The sequence below is a fragment of the Spea bombifrons genome, chromosome 3 (genome assembly GCF_027358695.1).
Source record: "Spea bombifrons isolate aSpeBom1 chromosome 3, aSpeBom1.2.pri, whole genome shotgun sequence".
In the NCBI taxonomy this organism is placed as follows: Eukaryota; Metazoa; Chordata; class Amphibia; order Anura; family Pelobatidae; genus Spea; species Spea bombifrons.
In genome coordinates, this window is record NC_071089.1 from 23,098,659 (window position 1) to 23,118,564 (window position 19,906).

A 19,906-nucleotide genomic window follows, 5' to 3' on the forward strand; every position below is an offset into this window, starting at 1 on the left:
TAAAGAGAGATGGGAGGAGAGAAAAAGAGAGTTGGGAGAGATTAAATAAAGAAAAAGAAGAGAGATAAAGAGAAAGAGAGGATCAAAGAAGAGGGGGAGATATACAAGAAGAAAGGGGGTGAAAAGATATAAATAGGAGGAAAGATAAAGCGAATGAGCAGGAGAGATAAAAAGAAAAAAGAGAGATAAACCAAAGGGTGGGAGATAGGGGAAAAGGGTGAGGTAAAGAGAAAGAGGATGAGAAATAAAGAGAAAGATGAGGAGTGATAAAGAGATAGAGGGGAGAAAGAAAGAAGAGATATAGAAAATAAATAAGGGGAGAGAAATAAAGAGAAAGAGAAGAAAGGGAGCCTTCTGGGTGCTGAGGCCAGTCCTATGTGTTCTATCGGTGCTGGGCAGTTGGATGCAGTCTCGGTGCAGGGGTAAATCTTATGAGTGCAATCTGGGTACTGGGCAAGTCCTATGTGTGCAATATGGGTGCTAGTGCTGGTCTTTGGGGTTTGTGACATGTGATCTATGTCTGCAATGTAGGTGGTGTCAACACGGGGGGTCATGTGTATGATGTGCCCCATGGGCATTATACAAGAAGCAAAGCCAAGGGGCCGGCAAAATTAGTTTTTGCCTAGTATGACAAAAATCCTTCCACCAGCCAGCCCTGACATCATGAGAGTCATATCAGGCCCGGACTGTACCGCATCACCAGATATAATATAGAAACACCATACAGCTCCAGCGGCAACATAAGGGGTGGGGCCTATGGGTCTACACCCTCTCCCCCTTTCATATATATACAGTATATATATATAGATATAGATATATTTTTTTATTTTCCTTCTTGCAACATTGATTCCCTAAGTTCATATCTTTTACTTGTATTTCTAATGCTTTGGTATATCACGTGCTTCAAACTCAGGTGACCTATCCTTTGTAAATCATCAGCCAAACAATCCTGCAGGTACCATTCTTACACTACCAACAAGAAGGGGAGTATCAAGAACACATACACACGTACAAAGCTATATACAGATATATATATATACACACGCAGTGCATTAGCAATTCACATGCTTTTTTTTTAACCCATAGACAGAGCACAATTCACCATGGGATTGAAAAGCTCCAGACAGTACTATGCACAGGTATCATATTTAAGGGAACTACAAATAAAGCCAGGGTTAGCTAACTATATGAGGCACTATGAAAATAAACATTTATATATGTAATTGAAGCTGCTTCTGTCCTTGTGCTTTACTGGTATACATAAACACACAAAGGCCAGCAGAGTATCTCTTTTCCTGTAGCTGCAGGTTGATAGCTTGGGAATCCTGACACATTAACTCTAACCCTTCCTTACAAGCAGGGAGCCATGCAGCCTCCTCCCTTATTGACAGTAGCATGTGACAATAGAGAGCTTTTAACAGACAAATCCTGTCACACGACAGGAAGTAGGAGGCTGGCTCACCTATTACTAATGCCCATAATGGAGTATGTGTCTCTGGAAATACTCCTGACTACACCTGTCCTTCTACATCACCCAGCACAACAAGTACTGTACGCATGCTGAGCAGTGCAGGATAGTACAGAAATTGCACTGCAGCATCATGCCCCCCAACTGTCCCAATTTAGGTGGGACAGTCCCGATTTTGGGTCTGTGTCCCGCCTATCCCTTCCTCTGTCCTGCTTTTCAGGGGCAGAGGAAGGGTGAGGCGAGATCCGTACTCACCTCAGGTGCAGCTGCGGGGGGCACACATCCCCCCGATCAGCAGCTGCAGACTAGCTGGGAGATCGCAATCTCCCTCTAGACAGCTCAACATTAGGTAGCGTGAGTTCTGTCACTTCAGACCTCGCTTTACTGCTCTCTAATCACTACCAGAAATAGCTGGCGCGTTGTGATGAGGGAGTAGTAAAGCAAGGTCTGAAGTGACAGACCTCACGCTCCCACCACAGGATGCAGGATACAGGATGGAGGCAGAAAGAAGAAGGATGAAGGATGGTTGAAGAGGTAAGAGATGGGGATAAAGGGGTGTAAGCAGTGTTCCCTCTAAGCTGTGCGCTTGTGCGCGCGCACATAGCTTTCAGAGGGAGCGCACACGAACAAAAATTGTGCGCACAACCAGTAGCGTACCGAAGGGGGGCGGTCCGCTACCGGTTGTGTGCACAGCACCCCTCCAGAGACGGACAGTAATGTCCTCCTCTAGAGGAGCAAGCTCGGTTGGGGAGATCAAGGCTTTTAATACAGACCTCCGATCCTGCTCCCTTGTGATGCGCGCGGCAACTTGTTGCCGTGCGTCGGGATTTGATGTCAGATCCCGGCGCACGGCACTGAAGCTACGCCCACCGTCTTTAATGCACCGGAAGGAGAGGACATAGAAGAGGAAGAACGAAGAGGAGGAAAAGTGACAGAGAAAAGGTAGGAAAACATTCTGTGAGAGTGAATTAGTAAGTGTGTGAGAGTGATGGGTGTTATGCTGTAGTTTAAACTGAATGTTTGTGAATGAGTGTGTGTGTGTGTGATAGCATGGCATAGGGAGGCTGTAATCATATCTATAGATACTAGGCCAGACACTAAAGTACTGGGCCTACACCACATCAATGTTTGGCTTAGTATATAGTGATTGGGGTTATGCTGCATTATTGTCAATGTCTGGCTCAATGTATAGTATAGTGATATGCTGTACCACCGTCAATGTTTGCCTCAGTATATAATGATAGCAGTTATGCTGTACCACCGTCAATGTCTGCCTTAGTAAATAATGATAACAGTTATGCTGTACCCCTGTCAATGTTTGCCTAACGATAGAAGCTATGCAGTTTTAAAGTGTGTGTGTGGGTCCCACGTACAGGATCCGCCCCAGGTGCCAAATACTCTAGGTACGCCCCTGCGCACAACAGTTTTTCCTAATTTTTTTTTTATCCTTTATGCGGCCTAGAGCCTCCGCAGTGAGAATTTCACCTTTAAAAAAACATTACAGTAGGTAATACTGTTGTGTAACTAATACTACATTATCACACTATAATGTAGTGTTATTAACCATGAGCGAGCTGTACCAAAAATATAGAATAACAACTTAAATTTAACGTTTGCAGAAGCATATTGTGCGCACAAAATTTTGGCTCTGGGAAAATTTTTGCACAAGAGAAATTTTCTGTGCACACCACCTAAGAAAAATTAGAGGGAACATTGGGTGTAAAGGCAGTGTATGTGTATGTATGTGTAAGCTTGTGTGTGTGTATGGTCAGGAGTGTGTAAGAGCAGTATAGGTATTTGTTAGCTGGTGTGTAAGGGCAGTGTATGTGTATATATGTGTATGTAAGGTCAGTGTATATGTTTGTGTGTAAGGGCAGTGTACATGTATGTGTGTGTGTAAGGCCAGTGTACATGTATGTGTGTGTGTAAGGGCAGTGTACGTGTACATGTATGTGTGTGTAAGGGCAGTGTATGTGTATATGTGTGTGTGTAAGGGCAGTGTATGTGTATATGTGTGTTTATGGGCAGGTGTGTGTAAAGACAGCATGTAAGGGTCCAGGGAGGGAGGCAAACATAAGCCTTTTTTAATTTAGAAAAATCTCTGCTGCTGTGGACTACTCTTACGGTGATGCTCAGCCAGCATTATGGTGGACACCTGGCTGGCTGAGAATCATGGGAATTTTAGTTCACAGGTAGCATCTGCAGCTTTACTGTTGCTGCACTTCCCATGACGCTCAGCCAGCATCATGGAAGTAGTATGTCTGGGTGAGCCTCATGGGAATTAAATTCAATGTGTTGGTTATTTTTAATATGCATGACTGTACTGACAAAAACAAAGCGTGTTTAAAGTGGTGATGCGAGCTGCATTAAACACCTGCTGAGGCTGTACAAGGTTAGTGAGTTTGTTATGTGTGTCTGTCTGGGTATGATAGAGAGTCTGTGTATGTTAGTGTGTCTGGTTGGTTATGTTTGTGTTTTTTGTGTAAAGCAGTCAGCGGAGTAGGTAGGAAGACATTGAGTGAGTGACAGTATGAGAGAGCATGAGCGTAGTTTTGGTGTTTGTAGGGGGCAGCATTTCATGCTTAGACCCAGGCCGGTCCTCCCTATTGTTAATCTGCCCCTGTCAGGTTCGGACCCTCAACTTCCAAGAGTAAATGGATTACAGACATATGCACTATATGAAAAATTCATAATGTCCTGATATCTCGTTTATGTTTTTTTGCCACAAAGAACCATGAATGTTTCATCCTGTTTTAACAGATTGAACAAATACACTGATAAGACTAACTTAATTTATTACTGCACATCCATAGCTAATTTTAGCACTGAAAATGCTCAAATTATATTGCTACTTCATGTCACGTCATTGTACATGCCTAATTGGCTGGCAAACTGCCTGGCAAACTGCTGAACCATAAGGTATTATTATGTTAATTGTATCTTCTAATAAGTAAATAATTAAACATACTGAATTGCTTACTTTGTATATATTTTTATATCACACTTATGTGTTCAAAGTTGGTCATGCGAAGCCCTAAAAACCTGGAGTTTTCAGATAACAAAGACAACAAATGGCTGTCTGAAGATGGACAGCATTTGGAAATAAATAATAGAAACAGTGCTTGCAACCTCCGAAAACATTGATTTATGTGCTTTTAAAAACACAGGATGAAATGAAATTATTTTTAACAGATCAAGATCTAGAAACAAATATATTTTAATATGATATTTGTATAGAGCGTAAGCAACCATCTCTTCATAGAAATTCTACTTCTTTCCTTAGTCTTAAAATAATCACAGGTTTTCCAGCAAGGGAAAAAATCAATACTTGCCATGTACCATGTAACCAATAGAATAAGGGGAATGATTTATGTATGGATGGATGCAGACTGAATCAGCTGGGCCCTCACAGAACAGCGAGAGAGATATAGGGGTAATGTGGACTGCATTGATTATTTCTGTGGTCAGATTTTTTTTCTTCATGTGCGAATAATCTCCTTTCTTTGACGCTGCTGTATTCCGGATGAGACCAAGAAATTCTAGCTTACTTGGTGGATCAGCGTTTCTCTCTCTTAAATTAAAGGAGCTACATTAAAACTAAGAAACAATTAAGGGAAAGATGATGCTTACTCGGCAGTCTTTGCTGCCTTTGAGCTACCTCCACCCTGCTGAAGACCAGGCCTAGGATGTATAAAAAATAGTTTATGCAATACCAGTTAACGGACTAAATATCCGAACAAATCACAAAGGAAAAATATGTAATCTGAAAAGGACTACAGCGCTTGGAGTCTCTGGATACAGAATATAGTTTCATGCTGGATAATTGACAAGAACGAAAAGGTATTTCATAATTATACATGTTTTTTTCTTCACTGAACAATCAATAGGTCTGTCAAATCTTTTATTGTTTTATTTGTTAAGATCTTTTTTAATTTGAAATGTTGACTAAAATGTAAATACATATTTTTTTGCAATATGATGATTGTACCAGTGCATACAAATCACAATTTATGTTTTATTTTTGATTAAAATTATATATATATATATATATATATATATATATATATATATATATATATAATTTAAACTGAGAGGAGGGTTAGAAGCATTATAAACTATAAATTGCATACCGTTAACTATACACATAATTTTAGATCCTTATAAAAAAAATTATACTATTTTAATATTTATGGTTGTGTGATTTTTTTTATATAAAAACCAAAAATACTATACATTTTTAAAAAATGTGTTTTATTTAAAAAAAGAGAGTATTGATCATATAAATTAACATATACGTGCAATTATTATATTTTAGGATTATGTCAAACTTATGTATTCAATAATTGGACTCTTTTGTTTCTAATTAAAAATTATATTTTAATAAATATTCTCTATATGCTTAAATGCATAATTGTTGTTTATTCTTTTGGGTATGGCTTTGACGAGGACTAGAAGAAAAGTTTTCACGTTTTGAACAATACGGTGAAATTCACACATCAACTTCCTGATATCACCATACATTATCAAGAGCAAATGCTAGTGAGCTTCTTCTACAAAGAGCCCTAAATTGGCCATCCAAAATGTATAAATAGTGTGGAAGATTTCTTAAAACTCTCCTTACTGGTTTAACTGTACATTATACCGAGTCAGCTCCCCTTCCCTGTAGGAGAAGCCTATTTGGGTTATAATTAAAATAGAAAACATATAATCACAAAAATTACAAAAATAAAACAACCTTTTAGCTATATACAGTTTATTTGGCAGTATCTGAGTATCTGGGGTCCATGCTGATTGATCAAATGTAACAGCGCTAGGGCATTCTCTTCCAGAAGCATCAGTGATGACATCACCAGAAACACTAATAACAAATGAAAAGAGCTCACAGAGGATCTATCATAATGTCATCACCCCCTCCCCCTTGCTGGCTGATCACTAGTCAGATTTTGTCCCTCTTAAACTAAAAAAAGAAGAAAAATAAAGAAGTAAAAATATATAAAAATATTAAAAGAAATAAAAAGTACAATAAAATGGAATAGAGAGCCCATGTATGTCATTGTTACATCATAAGAGGTACAAACAATGTAAAAAGTACAAACCGTAAAAAGTGTAAAGGAAACGTGGCTCATACCCATCCCACAAGAAATAAAAAAAATCAATTTGTGTGTCCCCAAACTCAAAAGCTGTAAAAGTAATTTTATAACAAGTGATATGCAAGGTATTACTGCACTCGTGGCATTTTGTGAAACATAAATTGGTTTTTCGTTAGTGGCCCTTGTGAAAGATCTTACGTATTTATTTCCCATTTTTTAAATATGATAATGTAGGGGTTAGTAATATACAGGAAATCCATGGATGCCCTAAATCATTTATCTTACTGCAATCTGAAATCATAAAGCAGCTCCTTATGCTCAATAATTCAATAGACTCAAATGGATTTTACATTAGATATTATCATGTGGTATTTTTAGTTTCATATTTGTCACATAAGTACTGCAATAAGACAGAATAGTTTTTACTATATACAAAACTTTCAATTACCATTTCATAGCAGTTATTATATTTTATTTATATAGCATCAAACTATTTATGCAGTGCTTACTGCAGTAAATACATTGGGATGACAAAACTAGGTATGACTAAGAAAAACTGATACATTAGGCAAAGTGGGCCCTGTTCACAAGCTTACAATCTAGAGAGGATGAGGTGTAGAAGAACATAAGATATGGGGAAAGATAGAGAGATAGTCCCATAGATGAATATGAAAGTTGTATTACTGGCTAATCTTTTCTAGCTAAAAAGATAGTACACTATTGTGAAGAATTGTGTTTTTTTAAGGGTTTCTTGACTATTGAGAAGGAGTGTGAAAGCTAGAGGTTAGATTGAAATGAGTACCAAAGGTATAAAGGTAATAAGGGAAGAGGATAGACGAATGTAAAGATAGACTCACAAAAAAAATGTTGATGTGACAGGTAGTAGGTGACTGTGTGAGTGAGTGAAGGAGTGAGTGAACAAGAGAATGAATGAGTGACAGAATATGAAAAAGTAAGTGAATGAGATTTATATTAAAGCGTTAGATAATCAAAAAAAGACCCCAGCGGCTGTCATTCTTGCCATTGAAGATTGAAGAGATACTGTGATCACTCTCTGTGATGCATTAAATGTCTTTGGGGTTGGAAGTGATGCAATGGTCTAAACAAAATATAGCTAGACAAGACTAACAGCAGATTAGGCCTGCCATGTGTGGAGGCATTAGTTTGACCCTAATGACTTTGTTGTTCGCTCTTGAGCACCCTCCTTGTTGTGAATGAGAGCTGCTCACAATTAGGGCCAATGTTACAGAGGAAAACTGACTCAATGTGGACTTTGGATTGTATGGCTTTTAATCCCACTAAATGTTTGTGAATTATTCTACCTATAGTTCTGTGTGTATACATTTCGCCCTCTCTTCATGTGGTTTATATGATCTACAAAGTAGGACCCCACTAGTGCTTTTGTGTTGGTTTGTGCTCAGCATTGGAACTAGATCTGTGGTATGAGTGTGTACCTATGTAACATGCATCTTTGGTATGCATTGGGAATTGTTAGAATACTTTGATCAGTTTGGACAACATTTATAGCTGGTTGAAAGGAAATGCAAGAGAACAAGATTAACATTTTTCTCCCACTTGTTATGTTCAAAACAGCCGTAGGCACTTAGTTTTGGGAATTGTTTCAATAATATAACACATGAACTGTAAAATACAGAGGAGTGCTCTATTTACAAAAGTATATCGTTTTAAGAATGTACAGGAGATGTTTGAGGCAAGACAAGACATTAGAGTCACTGGTTATTGGCAGAATTTACACTAAGTGGTCAGCATGTCCATCCATGAAAAACTTATCATAAGGGACATATCACCTTATTATTTTGACACGCAGCAGAGGACTGCAAATCAACGCAGCTTGTACCAACAACTTGGGTCATTAATTAGTGGACAGATGTAGTCTATACCCAGTGAGGCCTTGCTGCCAGATACAATGTCAGGATGACTTGTTGTAGATCAGTTTCTCCTCGACGCCTGCCTCTTTGCAATGTCAGTCAGTAATCAGTCATTCATTGTGCTATACCGTCACTATCAGAATTCATTAGCTGGCTAAAGCAAAGCTTGCCTGAAGCAGCACTGTGGACTCATATTCTCATCAATAATCAGTACACTATAATCTCACATACCCACTACTAGCTGAAATGTGGAGGTTTTATTTATCACATTTCACTGTGAATGTATAATATTTTTTTAACTTAAATAGAATTAAGATATTTTTGTAAATATATATTTGGGAAGTTAAAGTGTATCTTAAAATTATTTTTAGAATAATCCTGAATATTAAATGTTTAACAATTTCCGTTGATTACCCTTGAATTCCAGCACCCATGTACATTAATTACTAACGTATGCATTATTTATTTACATGCGCATTTTAAATGCAAGAGAATAACCAATCTGGGAAAGCAATTTACTGCCAACTATGGCGTTATTTTTTAAAGAAAAACTGGCACAGGACCTATTAATCGATTTCTACCGAACATTCCTTGTACACTGATAATGCCTAATGCTACTTCTGGTTCAATCTTGATAAAAAAAACATTTTAAAATCTAGATTATTCTCCAGGCACCTGTAGGTACAAAAGCCATTCATGGTCTAAATCATAAAAACATAGTTTCAAAATGCATTTAAAGAGGCATATAGACATTAAACTGATGGACCTTTTTGTAGAAAACGCACAGATAGTGGGTTAAGATTGGTCAAACTGAGCACTGCTTGTCTGGCAGTAGATACAGTTACCATTAAGCTCTACCTCTTTCCTTTCCCAGGGCCACTAAAACATTGAGCTTTAGGGCACTCACCTTACCTACGTGTATGGAAATCTGCTCCTAACATTATCCGGGTATGCCAACGTTCAGATTTTCCATTTTGAACCTACTTATTAATTCTTACCATTTTTTATTTACATTTTTTTTAAATCACAGGTCTGGTACACAGTCTTAGATTCCTAGGTTGGGCATGTACATTTCTTTTCTCCCTAAGACTGTTTAAAACCTATTTATATTATTAACCGAATAAGGAAGAGTTATAATGCCATCTGTATACATTCCTTACTTGAATGCTTTGTATGCACTATTTGAATTTTGAAATTCTATCCAGCTGAATACATCTGACACTTGAATATTTTCTCATAGACTACATATTCATTTATTTCCTGTGCCTCCTTCGATGTTTTCTTTTAACACTTTTTTTTTCTTTTTGTTTGTATTTTACCCGCTGTTTGAAGAAATAATTATAATAAGAAGAAATTAAAAACACTTAAAAAATTACAAAATTAAACACTCCTAACATTCTCATTACATAGGGAAATGAATGTGGTTGCATTCGATAAGGGGTATTCAAAGGATGACAAGTACAGATAGGAGTTAAAGGTGGATATTTCAAGTGGAAAGACAGAACTACAAAATAAGCATATATTGTAATCAGAGTTGGCGTTTGCTGTCAGGGAATAGCATATCAGGTAGTGAGTGCTAAGACAAAGACAGATGACACCCCAGAAGTTTGAAGACGCAAGACAAAATTCAGTTGATTTATTCAGACATAATCGTATGTCTTTATGACAAGAATATGTCAAGAGCGGCAGAAATATTAAGTAATACCAGAGAGATACTTTGAAAGCAAACACATAATGGCAGATTTATACTGCCAGAGATGATAACCATATATTTCATTATGTAACAAATATTCTATACCTAATGAGAGGATGTGCTACTTTCATTAAAACATCTAAGGTTACTAACGTTATGTGGACCTGTCATCTTAATGAATACATAGTTCATCTAGTTCTGGCAAAATCACAGAGTAAACCAAAATCTAAAAGCACTGGAGAAAAGGCAACCCAGGAAGCAGCTGCCGTAAACAGCTGGCGAATGCAGCTGTAACATTGCTGCAGGCATTTGCTTCCACTCAACCTCCAGAGCATTAGTGAAGTTGGGCACTAATTTTGGCTAATTAAGCCTGGCTCAGAGTCACTCTTTTAATTCATCCCAAAGGTTTTAGAATGGGTTTAGGTCAGAGCCATATCATGTTACAATAATTCTCAGGTCAATCCTGACTGCCGATTTCTGCATAGACATTACTAAAACAGGAAAGAAAGCTTAAAGCAGAGCATCATTGAGAATGGCATTTGTGGTGTAATATTAACATGTTATTTAATTGGGACCAACCTATCAATGAAAACAGCCCCAGAACAGTATGTTTCCACTCAACTTTCCAGTTTGCACAGTCAGGCAAGTAGCATTCTCTTGGCATCCAACAAGCCCAGAGTTGTCCATCAGACTATTAACAAAGCATGATTCATCACGCTAGAGAAAGCATTTGCACTGCTCAAGAGCCCAATGGTAGCAAGTGTCACTCCACTCCAGCCGATGGTTGGCTAGCTAGAGTTCCAGCTTAGAACAGTAATTTTTTTAATTCTCAAGGCACTTCAGCGCTTGCTGGCCCCATTCTGTGGGCTTGTATGGCCCAACACTTCATTGATGAGCTGTCGTTGCTTCAAGATATTATTACTTTACGATAAAATCTGTTACAGTTGACCAAGGCAGCTCTAGCTGGCAGAAATTAATTTAACTGAAAGGTAGCATTCTATAGTCATTGAGCTCTGCAGTGCAAGCCAGTCTGCTTCCAATGTTTCTCTACGGAGACTGCATTTTGATTTTATGTCAGCAATGAATGTGGCAAAAATATTCAAATCCAATAATTAGGAGGTGTGTTCACATACTTTTGACTATGTAATCTATATAGGGGTACGAGAATTCCCATCCTATTGGCCAAAGATCATAGCGGGAGGCAGTATATACTCAGAAAATCCATACATATAAACAATGATGATGAGTAATGTGTGGTGTTTATGAGACTACCTTGGCAAGTAATTCTTATGAAATAGCCACATTTTCTTATCATTCAATATTTAAAATTGAGTCAACCAAACATGTGTTTTTATATATAAATGTTTATATCTATCTATCTATCTATCTATCTATCTATCTATCTATCTATCTATATATATATATATATATATATATATATACACTATATATGTGTGTGTATGCATTGAATGTGTATAAAGTTAATAAACTTTATAGTTACGATCATTTCCGGTCCTTGGAGTCTTACATCTAAATGGGTCTAATCCTTTACTTCTTCAATAAGGGACCAATCAGGCTTACTTAATTATAACATCATATTACATTAGTATGTTAGCACAAAGAAATGTATCACATATGTCTAAAGAATAAAAAATATGTTGCGCACAAGCACTAACATTTTGAAACTTTCTAAGAGTCTTTGCAAATTACTTGATCATGATGGATTTATTTTATAATAAGCAATAGTTATATTGAATACACCACTGCTATTTCATATTCTTATATTACCGTTAGGTAGCCCAGAGAGTTAATAACAAGGAAAAATATACTTTCAAAGTCAACATTATCTGTGTTATATATATATTTCAGTTGTATTTTACAACAACGTTTTAGGGGAAATTCAACTACTTTATAAAGAACATCCAATAATATTTTTTATTTTTTTAATATTTTCTGTTCTGTTTCTGTTAATTACAATCTCTACCATGTAAATCAACTCAAGTGGCCTGCACAGAGCCTTGACCTCAACCCCATTGAACACCTCTGAAATGATTGCGAGCCAGGCCTTCTAGTCCAACAACAGCCCCTGACCTCACAAATGCTCTTTTGGTTTAAATGGGTAACAAATTCCCACACGCACCTCCAAAATCTTGTGTACACCCATTTTAACATCCATGGTTGAGGAATGGGATGCACAACAAGCTCATATAGGTGTGATGGTCGGTGTACACATATAGTGCATGTACTGCAAGAAGAACTGCAAATTAAACAAATGCAAAGAATCTCTGAGCTTCCTCATGTTGTCCTGAGTTGCACACCAATTGATTTTTAATAAGTAACTTAGGATTTCTACTTGGAAAAATGCATGATTTTAGTGTTAAAATGTTGGGTGACAGTGGCATTTTTTCTCTCGTGCTGTAACAGACAAATTCAGCTCTCAGTATATGGAGATACATTCTGTGAATAACTGTGTATGATTTACACAAAGCAAAAATAAAGTAATGACAAAATTTGAAATAGTTCTCCAGTAGACTGATATAAATGCAGAATGTGTAAGACTTGTTTAGCGTTCTTTAATTCTCTTAACATTCCCTGAGGTTTCTCCTATTTTATTGCAGTATAGATACATATAGTGAGGTGTTATTTATCCGCAGCCCTAATTAGCTGCCTTAAGGAAATGGACAGGTAAAAATAAGATGAGCCATTATGTTTATAATTCCACATTTTGTCACGCTAGTAGTAAAATAAGCAAAGTGTGTACTATCATAATTGGAGAAAAATAGGTCAATGTTAGATAAGCTGAAAATAATGAGTAAGTATCTGCAAATAACAGGACTAATAAGGGTGTTCTGTGTCACTTAGCAGGACCAAATGCTTTTACGATTCTTTCTTAGCATTAACTGTATGCAAATAATGTAGACCGAATGCTTATTATTTGGTACAGATGCTTTGGCTATTTTTATTTTTATAATGAGCTAGATGTTTTTGTTTTTTTTCTAATTTATTTTCGGTATTTAGTCAATGGGGTTTCTTCAGTAATCCTCGTAGGTGATTTGAGGTGAGTCTTCTGCAGTAAGGGCCAAATCACACAACAATACATATAGTTAAATAAAGAAGATACTGAATCCATCTATGGGAGACACTTGCTGGTGTTGGCCCTCCATAATACAACTGGAAAGAGTTAAATATTCTTATAATCAACAAACATGCAACATGCAATGGCTTGAATGGCTGCCCCATTGCCAGTATATAATGCTTAGAGGTAGCTTTGGAAACTTTTCTTTCCAGTTCAGTTTATATCAATTAAGATGACAACCTATATATATAACCTAAGTATATATATATATTGTCTTCTGTTGAAACATTCTGAAATACTTGCTTTGCATTTCACTCAATAACTAAAATCCTTACATGTTCATCTTATTCTTTTATACCCGAACCATGGATGAAGTTAAAATCGAGATCTTTCAGCAGATAAACAAAATTGACTGATTACATGGGACAAAAGGTCATGAGTCAAACTGAATATTTTTATGTAATGAATATGTAATACGTAATGAATATTTCTGTTTGTTGGTCGCTTCTGCAATTCAGCCGTAATTAAGCCAGCACAATATGTTGTCTCTCGTACTAGTGAAGCATACCGTTATTTGCTGCTACCAACATATCCAGATTTTTTCCCATAGAAGGCTGACTTAAGTTGCAACCCTTCGCAAAGTCTTACTCTAAAAGCAAGTTGTATTTGAGTCACTGTGCAAGTGTTTCAAGTGCTTGTAAAATAATTGTTATGCAACCATTTCTTTTCTCCAGATTATTTAACTGGGTGTAAGATGATCTAATGATCTGGTTGTTATAAACTGGAGCTCAATATTTTTGAAAGTATATATATAGATACATATACTCAATGGCCACTTTATTAGGTACGCCTTGCTAGTACCTGGTTGGAAATAATGGTATAGCGCAGTTGCTACAGATTTGTCCGCTGCACATCCATGATGTGAATCTCCCATTCCACCACATCCCAAAAATGCTCTATTGGATTGAGATCTGGTGACTGTGGAGGCCTTTGGAGTACAGTGAACTCATTGTCATGTTCAAGAAACCAGTTTGAGATGATGTGAGCTTTGTGGCATGGTGCATTATCCTGCTGGAAGTAGCCATCAGAAGATGGGTACACTGTGGTCATAAAGGGATGGACATGGTCAGCAATAATACTCGGGCAGGCTGTCGTCTTTAAACTAAGGGGCCCAAAGTGTGCCAAGAAAATGTCCCCCGCACCATTACACCACCACCACCAGCCTGGACCATTGATACAAGGCAGGATGGATCCATGCTTTCATGTTGTTTACACCAAAGTCTGACCCTGCCCTGCCATCTGAATGTCTCAGCTGGAATTGAGACTCATCAGACCAGGCAACGTTCTTCCAGTCTCCCATTGTCTAGTTTTGGTGAGCTTGTGTGAATTGTAGGCTCTGTTTCCTGTTCTTAGCTGACAGGTATATATATATATATATATATATATATATATATATATATATATATATATATATATATATATATATACCGTATATAACTTAATTTGAAAAAAATTAAAACATGAGCAAATGAGGTGGGGTTGGTACCTCCAGGTACTCTGAGCAAAAAAGTACTCCATGAATGTTTTTCTTCTCACGGAGTGTACCTAAAGATAGTACAAAATGCAAGTCTCATCCAGGCATAAACAGTTTCCCTGATGGTGATAAACTCAGGGGAGTAGGAATGCTATATTTTTCATATTTCCAGCTGTTGGAAGCACAATATTAGTAAATCATACAAATGTATTTACAGGCTCTCAGATAAGTTCATTGTTAAACGTGTGTTCAAGGGAATGTTTTTTGAATATTTTAGCAATTAAATATATGTGCAAAATGCTGCAAACAGAAAAAAATGGGGAATAGATATAACAGACATAGAATGAAGGGGTTAAAAAATAGTCTGTAATCAACAATGCTGTTTACCTTATTCAGGAGAAGACAATGGTGTTTCTTTTAGGGTGGTTTATTGTGCTATTCTTGCATTAGTGGATTTCCTTTCTTCAGTTGTACTAAAATGAATATAATTACATTATTGATCTCTCCCACAGTTACTGAAGACATGAAATAAGAAACCTATGGTTGCTGAATTACTGATGTTCTGCATCTATTATGTTTACTAAAAAGGTAGTATATTTGTATATATACACTATGTTAAACAGTTTAGTATATATCTGCTAATATTATTTATTGATTTATATAACAATATCATAATCCATAGTGCTGTATAATGGATAAACAAGGAATTAAAAGCGTATACTGTGGAGCATAACAGTCAGCTCCCATATTGTTAGTCAGTGTGCAATTAGTGATTCCCTTGGAGCTGGAAAAAATATCTATGGGAAAGTACGGATTTCCACCCATTTTTGAAGAGGGGAGGATTTTTTTTACCTAGCAGTAGTCTGTCTTTGTGGAGGTCACACTGTAGATGGGTGACAGATGTTACTGACTCCATTCTGGCCTTGGTAAAAGTAAGCTAAATACTGACAAAAAAGGAGACGAAATGGAGATATTGACACATATTAACCTCTGTTTAAATACCATTATACTAAACACCTAAAATTCATAAAGTAGCTCCTGCCTCTTCCCTCAGTACCAGAAAAGGCAACATATGCAAGTTCCCCATGTCTTTATGTGCATATATGAACTTCTGAATGTTTTTTTTATATATATATAATAAACTTATGTTGAGGAAGAGCAGGGGCGTACCTAGAGTATTTGGCACCCGGGGCGGATCCTGTAAGTGGCACCCCCCCTCCCCAAATGTAAAGACATCTACAAAATTATGTTGGCAAGAATATTTATTGCACCAATTTGTAAACTGTATGTCAACTGTAAACAACAAGAAATCTGAAAAAATAAATTAATAACTTATAAGTAAAATAAATATGTTTAAATAACATTTACTGAACATATAATAGTGCTTTCTTTAATAACCCCCCCAAAAAAACAACAAACACAACAAGTTTCTAAGAAGACCTAACAAATGAGTGACAAACATTACAAATTAAGTACTGGCTAAGCAGCTAAAGACACTATAAACTAAAACTAAGCATTTGCATATATAGTGGTGTTGCCATGTCGACTCATGATTATATATACCATATGAACCAGACACTGACTGTGGTATAGCATGACACCTATGACTATATACTGAGCCAGGCAGTGACGGTGGTACAGCATAATGCCTATCACTCTATACTGAGACAGACATTGACGGTGGTGCAGCTTAAGTAATTTCATTATATATTGAGGCAAACATTACAGTGAAACAGCATAACTCCTATCACTATACACTGAGCCAGATACTACAGTGGAACAGCATAACACCTATCACTATAACTGAGCCAGATATTGATGGTGGTACAGCATAACCGCTATCTTTATATACTGAGCTAGACACTTATAGTAGTACAACATAACTATCATTATACACTGAGGCAGACATTGACAGTTGTGCAGCACAACTGCTATCATTATATACTGAGACACGCGCTGACAGTAGTACAACATAACTGTTTCCATTATATACTGAGGCACGCGCTGACGGTGGTACAACATAACTGTTATTATATACTGAGGCCCACATTGCCGGTGATACAGGATAACACCTATCACTTTATACTGAGCACACATTGACGGTGGGGCAGCGTAATCCATATCACTATACATTGAGCCTGACATTTACAATAATGCAGCATAACCCATATCACTATATACAAAGCCATTGATGTGGTGTAGGCCTACCACTTCAGTGTCTGGCTTAGTATATAGTGGTAGGGGTTATGCTGCATTATTGTAAATGTCTAGATCGATGTATAGTGATAGGGATTATGCTGTACTGCCCTCAACTGCAGATCAGGGGAAGACTGTGAGAGTCAGTACAGCCTTCCCTTCTTCTGACTGCACCGTGACATTGGGAGGTCCTCTCCCCGTAATCATCCCCAAAGTCCATTTGTCCCCTACGTCACTAAACCACAACTCTCTTTTAATTACTCCCTGTAGTTCAGGTGTAGATCAAATAAACAGCACGTGTAACTGAATAAGACATAAATATCCTGTATTTACAGGTATACATAAATAATGTATGGAAACATAGCATTGCAGGTATAAATCAACAGAACACACAAACCCAGCATTGCAGGTATAGATCAACTGGAAATCACTCAGCACTGAAGGTATAGATCAAATAAACAACACATGGAAACAGCACCCCAGGTATTGATCAACTGAATAAGACATACAAATCCTGTATTTGCTGGTAAACATAAATAATGTATAGAAACATAGCATAGCAGATACAGACCAACACATTAACAAACAAACCCAGCTTTGCAGGTATTGATCAATTGGAATTCACATAAAAACTCAGCATTAAAGTTATAGATAAAACACCCTAAATTACAGGCATAGATCACAGATTGCACACCCCAAAGCCAGCGTCCACATTGCCCACATGGAACCTGACCAGCACCCTGCGGTGGGGGTGCAAGGCCTCTGTCTCCCAGCTCTGCCACTGTACGGAACAGTATAGAGTGATGGGAGTTATGATGTACTTTAGAGCATAATTATAATGAAAAAGACATTGGAAATGGTACAGCATAACACCCATCACTCTCACACATTTACCAATCAACACTTACCAATCCACAGATTCCACACATACCAATCCACAGATTCCACACATACCAATCCACACATACCAATCCACACATACCAATCCACAGGTTCCACACATACCAATCCACAGGTTCCACACATACTAATCCACACATATACCAATCCACACATATCAATCCACAGATTCCACACATACCAATCCACTCTCACTGTCACTCAGTCTTAATGAATGATTTCCTACCTTCTTTTCTACCTCTTTTCTTCTTACAGCAGTCTTCCTCTTCGCTCCTCTTCTTCTGTCTTCTTCCGGGTCAGAGGGCACTGTGGGCGCGGCTTCAGTGCCGCCGGGGTTTGTTGTCAGATCCCGGCGGCACTGAAGCCGCGCCCACAGTGCCCTCTGCACAGCAGCAGTTGCCGCGCGGATCGCAAGGGAGCAGTATCGGAGGTCTTTAACAGACCTCCGGCTCCCTTGAGTGATTTTAAGCCGGTTCAGGGGAACCGGCTTAAAATCACTCAAGGGAGCCGGAGGTCTGTTAAAGACCCCCGATACCGCTCTCTTGCGAGCCTGCTCCTCCAGCGGCGGACATTACTGTCCGTCTCTGGAGGGGTGCCGGGTGCCGGCAGGTTGGCACCCCCCTGATGAGCGGCACCCGGTGCGGACCGCCCCCCCCCCCCGCCCCCCGCTAGGTACGCTACTGAGGAAGAGCTTTTACTTTAAACAGATTTTAAGTCTCTAATTATTTAAATGGGCTGCTACTCTGCTAATTCTTTTTTATTGTCCTGTCTTGACCAGACAATGTAGGCAATAGGGTCAGCACTATCATTAGTTTTAATGAAGCCACGGGAAAACCAGGTTGCTGGGCTAAATTTATACACCGATCAGCTATAACATTATGACCACTGACATGTGAAGTGAGTAACACTGAAAATCTTGTTATCATGGCACCTGTCAGTGAGTGGAATATATTAGGCAGCAAGTGAACACATCGCCCTCAAAGTTGATGTGCATTGAACGTTTTGGTGCCAGATGCCACAGCACACCTTCAGAGGTCTCAATGAGTCTTTGTGAGTTAATTCTGATGTTCGGTATTCTGTAATTTGTCCCAACTCATCCTAAAATAACACAATTACCAATACAATACATGCATGCATGCAGGAATATGATTACACAGAATATGTATATGTCTACATACCAAGCGCTATTTTGTAACCATACATAATATACCATATACATAACTTCCTTTGCAGTTTCCCTTTGTCTCACAATCAGTAAGCTGTGGATGGGCTGTGGATGGGCTCCTGTGAATCTTTGTCCCTAAGCATGTGTTCCTTTTGCATGTATTAAAGACAATATTGGTCAGGGTGAGTTCTATAGCAAAAAAAACCACACTTATTATCCCATTTGCAATGTTTAATTGTAATAATTAGTAGTTTATTGTAACAAACTTGGTTTTCACAATGTATAGCAATGTAATTATTCATTTGTTAATGATAAACTGGATATATTTAGAGATTACTTTTTTCATTTATTATTGGAACTGTTGAAAGGGACACTCCAGTCATCATGTATGCATTTTAAGGCATATGACAACTACATGATCAACTTACATTTTCATGGTGTCCAGCAGAATCCTCTTATATGCACAACAATGTATTCTGGCCTGGGCCTAGAAAGGCAGTCTCCGTCACCATACTGGGGAGTAGATCACTCTCCGGTGCACTGCTCAATGGGCCGGTTACAAGGGAGATCTCCCCAGGTGGCCCATTTACACTATGACGGCCTGAGCGGTGTCATAAGCTAACCGTTTTCTACCTCTGCCGCACACTTTTGAAGACTACAACTCCAATCTCATCACAAGGAAAGCTATGCCCCAGGCTCTATCACTCAAAGTGACCTCAAATATAAGACAAGGGGTATTTTTCAGAGCATTTGCTCTGAAAAAAACCTTGTATTATAATCGAGCAAATACAGTAATATAAGGAAGTATTACTTTACTGAGAGGGTGGTAGACATGTGCAACAGCCTCCTAGCAGATGTGGCAAAAATATTGAGGGAATTTAAACATGCATGGCGT

The 19,906-nt window shown here is 37.9% G+C and overlaps 1 long non-coding RNA gene across 1 annotated transcript in view; it reads left to right on the top strand.

Annotated features, from left to right (window-relative positions):
- The first annotated feature begins 4,885 nt into the window (after positions 1 to 4,885).
- The window catches only part of LOC128483480 (uncharacterized), a 31,296-nt gene continuing 16,275 nt past the window's right edge, over positions 4,886 to 19,906 (top strand). Inside the window, exon 1 of the long non-coding RNA XR_008351074.1 lies at positions 4,886 to 5,308. This is a non-coding gene — a long non-coding RNA (uncharacterized LOC128483480). The remainder of the gene's footprint in view (positions 5,309 to 19,906) is intronic.